The sequence below is a fragment of the Nicotiana tabacum genome, chromosome 3, assembly GCF_000715075.1.
Source record: "Nicotiana tabacum cultivar K326 chromosome 3, ASM71507v2, whole genome shotgun sequence".
In the NCBI taxonomy this organism is placed as follows: domain Eukaryota; kingdom Viridiplantae; phylum Streptophyta; class Magnoliopsida; order Solanales; family Solanaceae; genus Nicotiana; species Nicotiana tabacum.
Genome location: NC_134082.1, coordinates 174,884,143 through 174,894,069, shown reverse-complemented (window position 1 = coordinate 174,894,069; position 9,927 = coordinate 174,884,143).

Here is a 9,927-nt window from a genome sequence, read left to right as displayed (position 1 = left end):
GGAATACATTTCAGTCTTTAAATTTCTTGACAGGCGCCCACCTGAATAACGAGAGGAATACTTTTTTGTCTGTTCATTTCATATTCTAGATCGCCCACAAGTATAATGTGGGCAGACCATATTTTCATGTCTTTACCATTAGGCGCCCACCTGTATACAAGGGAATACATTCCACATTTTACCAATAGGAGACGCACTTCCTAAGTCTAGTTTTACCAATAGGAGACGCACTTCCTAAGTTTATCTTGCCCCTAGGAGACGCACGTCCTAAACTGAGATTTCATTCGTAGGAGACGCATTTCCTAGTTTGAGTCATCGAGTTTTACATGTAGGAGACGCACTTCCTAATAAACGTCTTTCAAGTTTTTAGGAGACGCACTTCCTAAATTGAGGAAACGCACTTCCTAGTTTTAGTCACCGAAGTTTTCACCCCTAGGAGACACACTTCCTAGTTTAGTCTTTAGTTTACTCTCAGCATTGCATCAGTAGTATAAGTGGGTTACAATTTTGCTAATGACTCACAAACCTTCCCAGTGCAAACTGGGTTAGGAAATTTCATTTGTTTTGTTTGTTTTTGTTGTCAGGAGCCCGCCTGTAGAACGGAGGTTGCTATATGTTGAAAAATGATAAAGTCAGGAGCCCGCCTGTAGAACGGAGGTTGTTATATGTTGAAGATTGAAGAAGTCAGGAGTCCGCCTGTAGAACAGAGGAATATCTTTCCAGGTCAAGCAGTAACCCATTGGAAGGCAGAAGGTTACAATAGAAATCCCCAGCATTCAATCCAAGTTAGAAATAGCAGAAGTTCGCCTCAAGAATGCGAGTCAACGGGAAAAAATGATCAACAGAAGTTAGTCACGAAAAAGAAAAAAAAAAGAAAAAAAAGGAAAAAAAATGAATCCAAAGTATGGAAGTGGAGAACAGATGTGGTCTGCTCAAGAACTAGCACCTACAACTATCAAGTATCAAGGTTCAAATCCAAAGTCTGTATGAAGCACCATTCAAGACTCAAGATCAAGTTTCAGAAGACTTAAAGATAGGAATCCTTGTAACTAGTAGCTGATAGGCTTAGTTAGTCTTTTTCAGTTTTCATTTTTAATGTAATGACAGGACCGCGGACCGGAACCTCAACGGAACGGCACCTCGATCGGCTCTTCACCTCGGTACACCCTACCATCTCTCTCATTTCCGAACTACACGTGGCCTGATTCCTGTATAACCAAGGATATGTAGGCAGCTCAGATGCCAGGGCTCGGTCACATTCCTTTCCTTTCCTCAGTGTAGTCTCTCCAAATAATGGTCGGGTCAAAAACATGTCTAGTCGTTCTTTGTCGGAAAACTCTTCGTGTTTCCAGTCAAAGAGGGGCAGCTGTAGACGCGTGATTTCTGACCCTCCCCGAGAATTTCCACATTTTTAGCGTAAATATTTAATTTAGGTCTAATATAGCTATTTTGACTATTTTACTTTATTTCGTCACAAAAGAAAAAATTACAAAAATATATATATAAATTTTAGTTTATGTATTTCTCATAAACTTGAAAAAATACAAAAAAATTATACCTTACTTTTGTACTTTATATAATTTCGAAAATTACCAAAAAAATATAGTTCTATTAATGTTTTGTAGTCATTTTAATTTTGAAAAAAATACAAAAATATTGCTTTATATTTTATCTTTATATAAAAACGAAAATTACAAAAAAATAGTTTTATTAATATTTTGTAGCTATTTTAATCTTGAAAAAAATATTAAAAAAGATATAGTTTGTTTTAAATATTAGTCTTATTTTGGTAGTTATTTTGCTTACATAGGATTAGTTGAGCAACGTCGTGTTCTTAATCTCGGGTCCGGGCAAAAGAATAATATTTGGGTTCAAACTACCCGTCTTTAGGCCTAATTTTCGGGCCTAGCCCATAATAATCCGAGTCCACCACACATGGGGGACACGCGTGGGGAACACGGACGGAACACCACACACGGGGAACCCCACCGCGCATGGGGGACACAAATCTTGGACCCCTACACACGTGGGGTCCATTTTTCTTGGCACAAGCTACAAAACACACAGAAGGGGGACAGACTTGGGGAGGGGATTTTTGAAAAAAATTTGAAGGGGGCTCGAGCACTGTTCATCTTCTTCCAAAAGAAGAACAAACAAAAAACCCTAGCAAAAACCCTACCCAAAACCACCAGTCCTTACTCCCTCTCCGTCTCACCACCACCATCAACAACCCACCAGCCTCACGACCACCACCTCCGACCAGCTTCCCCCAACGCCTGAACCACCGGATCCCCGTCGAGCAGTAGCTTTTGCTGCTGCTGCTGCTTCACGTTATTCTCCTTCAAACCAACCAAACCCTAAACCATCGTCACCTCCTCATCACCTTCTTCGTCGTTCCAGCCTCATCGTCCCATTTTGTCCAGCTCTTGCTCGTCGTCACTGCCCGTCGACCTCATGTCCAAATGCCATAATCATCGTCATCACCCTCCTCGTCTACAGATTTCCATAACCCATGACCCCTCATTTTTTTGAGCAGCAGCAACCACCGCTGCAGCATTCGACCTTCATCCTGTCCAAACTCCCTTCGTCGACCACAAGCGACGCCCAGCTCTGGTCATCTACCACCATTGCTGCCCGCTACCAGCTGAACCAACACGACCCCCATGCCTCAGCTTCTATCAAACAGCAACTGCTGTTGCTTCCCGTCATCACTATCCCTCGACCCCACTCCCTCACGTCCAAATGACCACCTGGAAAAACCAGCAGCAGCCATGACTCATTTTCAGTCCGTTCGTGTTCGAGTTTCTAGCGCGAGCTATTCCGCCTGAACTTTGATGACTGTTTCCATGGGCTCCCGTTTGAGGTTGTCCGTTGAGGTCGATGTTGAGGGCCGGTCCGTGGCTCTATCCGTTTCTATTTGTTCAGGTTAGTAAACCTCAAGTATTAGATAAGGAAACGTTACGTTGAATGTTCAAATATGCAATATAGAAATTGGTATAGTAATTTTCTGCCTATGTTTCACTGTACGCATTTTGGTTCATTTTTTATGTTATGTTATTCTTGTTTATTTGATGTCATTTGATTAAGTTGTATGACGTGTTCTATGACACAGTTTGACGTTAATTGGTTCGTCCCTTCCTTTACTTAGTACATTTAGACAAAATTAGTATTAGTACATGTTGTTACTACTCCCGAAACACTCATTCGCTAAACTCCTTTTATTGAATTTCTAACAAGTTATGAGATTTTAGTTGTAAAGAGGTTGTAAGGTTTAGTATTTTTGAAGGCATAAAAATGGCATCCTTTTAAAATTAAAATAAAAAACGAGACGAGCTTCGCCAAATAAAAATGTACAGATTGCGGAGCCCTCACAAAAATATATGTATTAAATACTTAGATTCCGGGACGGGCCGTTTAGCAAATTTCACGACCCTACCCAAAATAATGATACGCTAGTCACTTTAGGCGCGTATTTAATAATGTTATCTCCCTAAACTCGGGTGCACATTTATGTGACCCAAATCCAAATCTCAACCGAGTCGAGATATGTCAACAACCACGGGTGCATTGATGTAACGTGGTTCGATATATGTTTTCACGACGTTGCAATTCTTGTAAAAATAATAATAACGACAAAAGCGGTTAAAAGATAAAATTTGCACATAAGTTCATATGTGTATAAAAATCAGATAATCAAGCCGAATATAAAAGTTGAGCGACCGTGCTAGAACCACGGAACTCGGGAATGCCTAACACCTTCTCCCGAGTTAACAGAATTCCTTATCCGGATTTCTGGTGCGCAGATTGTAATATGGAGTCATTCTTTTCCTCGATTCGGGATTAAAATTGGTGACTTGGGACACCCTAAATCTCCCAAGTGGCGACTCTGAAATAAAATAAACAAATCCCATTTCGATTGTCCTTTAATTGGAAAAACTCCCTACGCCCCTCGCGGGTATGGAAAAAGGAGGTGTGACAACCCCTTTCTTCACAAAGAGAACGAACACCACCTTCTCCTCTTCTCGATTCCCTCCTCTTCTGCACACTCATCTCTCTCGTTCATCCTCGTTGATTCATGCCTATTCACACTCAAGCGGAAACACTATCACGCCCTTCACTGACTTTAGGAGAAACTCTGAAATTCAAAACTAAAAGAAAAGATCTGAGAACGAGATTTTGGGAAGCCTTTTTTCTGGACTTTAAAGCCGTTGAAGGTTGATTTCTCCGTGGACTTCGGCTATTGTATCGCCGGGGCTGTTTAGCTGAGCTCCATTTGTGCTTATCCAATCTTGTTTGGATCAATCGAGTTTTCTTTGTTCAATCGGGGTAGTTGAAACTTCTCTGTATTCTCTCCTTTTAGTAAACGATTAAACAACAGAGCTTTTATTTAGCTTCGACGATCTGTTCGATTCTTAATCTCCGTTGCTCTCATGTGTTATGAATGATGTCGACTTGAGTTAATTTGACCCCTGCTTTCAACTAGGAATATTGTATTGGTTATCTAATCATGCTAAGTTTAATCACCTTTTTTCTTTTAGTTTAAAACTCCGTTGTTTCCTTGGTTAGCTTCGACAGATTTACCCTTATTTTTCTTTTGTGATTCTGATATTTGACAAAATTTTCATTGAAGCTCGTTGATTTTGAAATGAACTGTTTTAGTATTGCATATTTCCTAAGATTCAGAGCTAGGCATTTCGTTAATTTCATTGTTAGCCGACTTTGTATTTTCTTAAGAGAGTCGACTAGTTCTCAGTGTAGTCTGCCTCCTTATACTTATTTGATCATTTATTGATATTCATGATTGGGCTATAAGATTCTGTAACTCCATTCTTCAATTGGCAAAATAAGTTGGTTGAAAATTGGCATAAATTTGATAAGTTGTGTTGCTCATTGGATTTGATTTGCTTTTTATTAATCAATAGGCTATCTCGTTAATATTTACTCTAGTTGGGTCATTTGTCAGTGTTAGGAAATCAGAAAAATTGGATTGGGCTATAAATAGTATGGTCCATTAGTTTGAGAAAATTTGATAAATAAACTATTGAGGCAAATAAATCATCTGCCAGGGCACTTTCGCGATGATGTGTTGTTAGCCCTTTTCTTCTTTAATAACAAAGCTATTATACTTTTTCATAATTAATCCATTTGATGTTTCTCTACAATAATTCCATAATCCATGGCCTTACAATAATCTCAAAGATCAGGAAAATCATTCAAATCCGTATTTTGCTTTAGGCACGCGATTAAATCATCACAACTATGGGTACGGTTCCCGTGGCGTAGTTGTGATACCTAATTTCAAATTAGATTTAAATAAGAGCGTCCTTAGCTCGCTTTAGTGAAATACAAACCTTGTTAAAATAAAATTGAGGTGTGTCATACATAAACAAAATCCATAACTTATGGCCCTCACATTAAGTGTTAACTTAGTATAGTAAAACATCCTTTTTAAACAATCGTAGTTTGCTTTAGCTACGTTTATAATAAAATCATCATAACTACGGGTACGGTTCCCGTGACGTAGTTGTGATACCTAATTTCCAAATCCGGGGGTACATTTATGTGACCCAGCCAAAACTTCTAATAACTTTAATAAATTAAACATGTTGTAGATCGTGGGTATGGTTCCCGTGACATGATTCGCAATGTGTATCAAACAAAAAAGTCTACGACAATCGTAACTTGTTCCAGAATAATTCCGTAAAATAATTAAAAAGCAGTTATAAAGTTAAAATTTCACAATATGTTTAAAATGTGTAGTAAATAAGATAATAGGCCAATAATTAATAGTTTAAGCGACCGTGCTCGAACCATGGAACCCGGGAATGCCTAACACCTTCTCCCGGGTTAATAGAATTCCTTACATAGAATTTTTGGTTCGTAGACTTTTTAATAAAATAAAATAATCCCATTTTGATTAATGTAACTTTAATTGGAAAAACTCCCTTATATCCCTTCGGGTGGTAAAAAGGAGGTGTGACAATCCTCACCGTCCAAAGACAATAACCATGGTCCAAAGGGAATTTGCATCATGTTTAAATTCTCGCAATAATCCACATATATTTGCATGCATCATGTTTTAAGTTTTGCATGTATTCCAGGAAGTAAGCGTTCTTCAAACGGGAGTAACCTTCGCTTCGGTTTCAGTTCATAACGTTCACATTCTGCAAATATTTTTAAAGTAACCGACCATCATCAATTCCCGCTTCTTACTCTATGGCTATTCAGATACTTGCTCTATAACATATCCGTTACGTTTCAGATTCACATTTATAACCCCATATAAATCCATCTGATACTATCCTTCCCAAAAGAACCTTTTTTCAAAACGTACAACCATTCCTATAACAACTCCATCGGTTTCGTTCACCATTGGATCCAAAACTACACATGGCATGATTCCTGTAAAACAAGGATATGTAGGCAACTCAGGAATCGGAGTTCGGCCTCTATTTTTAAAGTCATCTCATTCGGTCAAAATCAGACATCATTTCTTTACCCGATAATTCTTTCATCATTTTCGGGTAAAGAGGACCAGCTGTTGATACTCAATTTTTCCCTCATATTTCTAAAAAATATATACATACCTTCAAAATAGTAAATTTTCATCATCATCTAGTTTATGAACCTATACAAGTATTTTCATAATTTTTAAAGCCTTTAAATTAATTTCTTTCTGCATTTTTTATTGTAGAAATATCCAATAATTATCCTTTAAGTTATTTTATGATGCTTTAATCATCTAAACTTATTATTTACACCCCCATGAATATTTTTAAATATTATACTATATTTTTTATAATTACATTTGCATTTTTAGGGCTAATTGCATATTTTTGCAATAATAGCCCATATTAATGTATAATTACTTTATTTATGCAAATAATATCTTTTTATATTTTTATAATATTACGTTATTATTTTAATCATCTTAGTTCACAAATAATATTTTTTCTATTTATTAATTACTTTTATAAAATTCTTTCTTGCTAAATATTAGGTATTTAAAAACTAGCCTAAATTCCTAATCATTTTCGGACCTAATACTCCAGCCCAATACCCCCTACACCAGCTCAATAACCCCTAGCCCAAATCAATTAACCCAATCCCACAACCCGGTCGGTACATGTTTCCTTAACTCCCCCAGTCCCGTTTTAAATTCCTGGCCGTTGATCTCTAAAATCAGCGGCCTACAATTAATCTACCCCTTTTAATTACCCCCTTTCACCCAAAACCCTAACCCATTTGCCCCTTCACCCACTGCCTTTGAAATCTCTCAAACCCCCTTTCTCTCTATCAAACCCTAGCCATTGTAACCCTTAATCCTCTCCGATTCCGGCTCATACATGGAATCAATCCATGATCTACTTACCTATTTCGTAATACTTTATCATTATATGCATGATTTTGGCATCGCTTAGTTCTTGTCCTATTTTTGGCAAGAACTGCCTCTCAAGAATGGGCTGATTCACTTTGATTCTATGAAGATCTGGATGATCTTTTGTCTCTATACATGTTATATTGAACGGTACTTGTATTTTTGGTCTGATTCAAGGCTTCAGTCTCAACTAGGGTTTGAGATTTTCCCTTATTCTTTACTAATTTCTGATTGATAATCTTCCCTTTCTTGTGTTTGACTGATATTTTCCTTATTTCTGTTTGACCCACCGTGTTTCCCATATTTTTACTTTATTTCGTCCTAAATCTGACTTTAATTGATTTTCATATGCTATTTTCCTTATTCTCTGTTGAACCTGTTGTATTTCCTTGTTTTGAGTATTACTTGATTCTCGCATATCACTTTCTGTCCCTTGTTTAAATCACTGAACTTCCTTATTCTATGTGTTAGATGCCCTAATATTGATTCTGATTGATTCTAGTATATCTTTCCCTATTTGTGTTTGAATAATTTATTTTCATATTTACTTGTTTGATTTCTACTATATAAACCCCTCTCAAAAGAGATTATGGGACCCGGACTCTGACTACTATTTTCCACTACTCTTTCATTCACTCACTGTTATTTTTAAACTCCCTAAAACTATTGGATAACCTCCTCAGGTGCAAGCACTACTCGGAGCCCATTCTCGAGGCTCTCGTGAACTCTGAAGCATCGAGGATTTGGGGTTTTTGCTTCTACACTCTGCACTCTTTTAATTTTGCTACTGGTTAGTGTTTAAACTCTCATAATGTGTAAATTCTTTCATGCATATGTATCTGAACTTTGATTCAACTATGATTGTGTTCAGCTTTGATGTCATTCTATGACACATGAGAATAGTCTACTATAATTTGCATTCTGTGATCTCTCATCTCTAGACCCTGTAGCATCTTACATGTTAATTTTGGGCTCCAATATTGTGGTTGTATGAGTTTCTACGTATTGTGATTAACTAATGCTCTCTATGATACCTGATCCTATTTGTATTATACTGTTTAATCCTGAGTTTGGTATAATCTGATCCTCTAAATGCTAAATTGATTGCATCACTTGGATTTATTAGTTTAATGCCTTGCCTATTAACTTTGCAATCCTTGATACTTTGTCTTTTATCATATGTTACCCTGCCAATATACTAGTTTATGTTCATTATGTGATTATCCTGTAAGTTTGCAAATATTTTTTTCAAACCTATTACCTTAGCATTATTTTCACTAGTTGTTTCCTGTCATAAGTTTAATTCTGGGGCTGGATGTAAGCCAAATCCCTTCCCCCTACGTCTCCTCAATCAACCTCCCTAGTGTGAGCACTGCCCTGGGTTCTTGAAGCCCATGGGAACTCTGACGCACTAGGGTCCAAGGTTCTTTGCCATTTTTCCTAATTGCTCAACTATGCACCCTTTTCCACCTACTGGACAAGGCAATGGGCTTGTGTAAATGGTTGTCTTTCTGGGACTATTGATCAGCTCTGGCTACTGGGTTTTGGCTATTCTATGTCTAAATGAAGATCGTTTTCTGAGTTTAATTGGCTATGACTTCTGGGCTATGTTGAAGCCTGTTGTATATGATAGGCTTGGCCTGGTCGGGTATACTTTGGGCATGTTTAAGGCCTACTATAGTTATTTTGTAATTTTGTAATTCATTTTATTCATTGGGCCTGTAATAACAATTGAGGTGATAGTAAAATTGGGAAAATGGGTTTACTTTTATACTTGCATAAAATGGGTAAAAATTCTACATATAGGTGTTTTATTTGCTCGAGCATATTCTATTTCTATGTGTGTTAGATAACCTACCTATAGAACTTCAATGTTCAATTCGTTCAACATATTATGCTTTTACATGATTGCTAGATATCATGCCATTCTTTCAATTGCAGCATATTCACCAGATACCATGATCATAGGACTATAATAGTTTATGTTCTACAAATTTGCATTTTAAAAATCATGCCTATAGGGCCTTAATTGGTTAATGTACTGTTATTATAATTACTCACTTAGGAGATATGCCTATAGGAGATAAAAACCAGTTTCAAATCGCTAATCGTAGAAATTCTGCCTATAGGATAATCCCACTCACTTTTAAGTGCTAATACTGGACTTTCAAACACTATTTCGTTGCCACTATTAGAAAGCATACCTATAGGATCAAACTAAGTAATTCTGAATATTTTCCATGGTTGTCACTGCCAGCTACTGCACCTAGATATCATGTCTATAGGTTTAAACACTTATAATCTGTAATTTTAGTAATCAGTATGCAATACCAGATTACCTAAAATATATAGTTATTTGGAAAGTATGCTTCTAAAATAGCACCTTACATCTGAAACTGCCTGCATGTTTGAATTCCAAAGTCACATAGAAACCATATCTATAGGGCTTAATGACTCTAACTCACTTCAAATTCTAAAACTGTCAAATGCCTAATTTGTTTGCGTGCATTTGTTGTCTAAGTGTGGAGGCTAACTTAAGCCCTTAACTG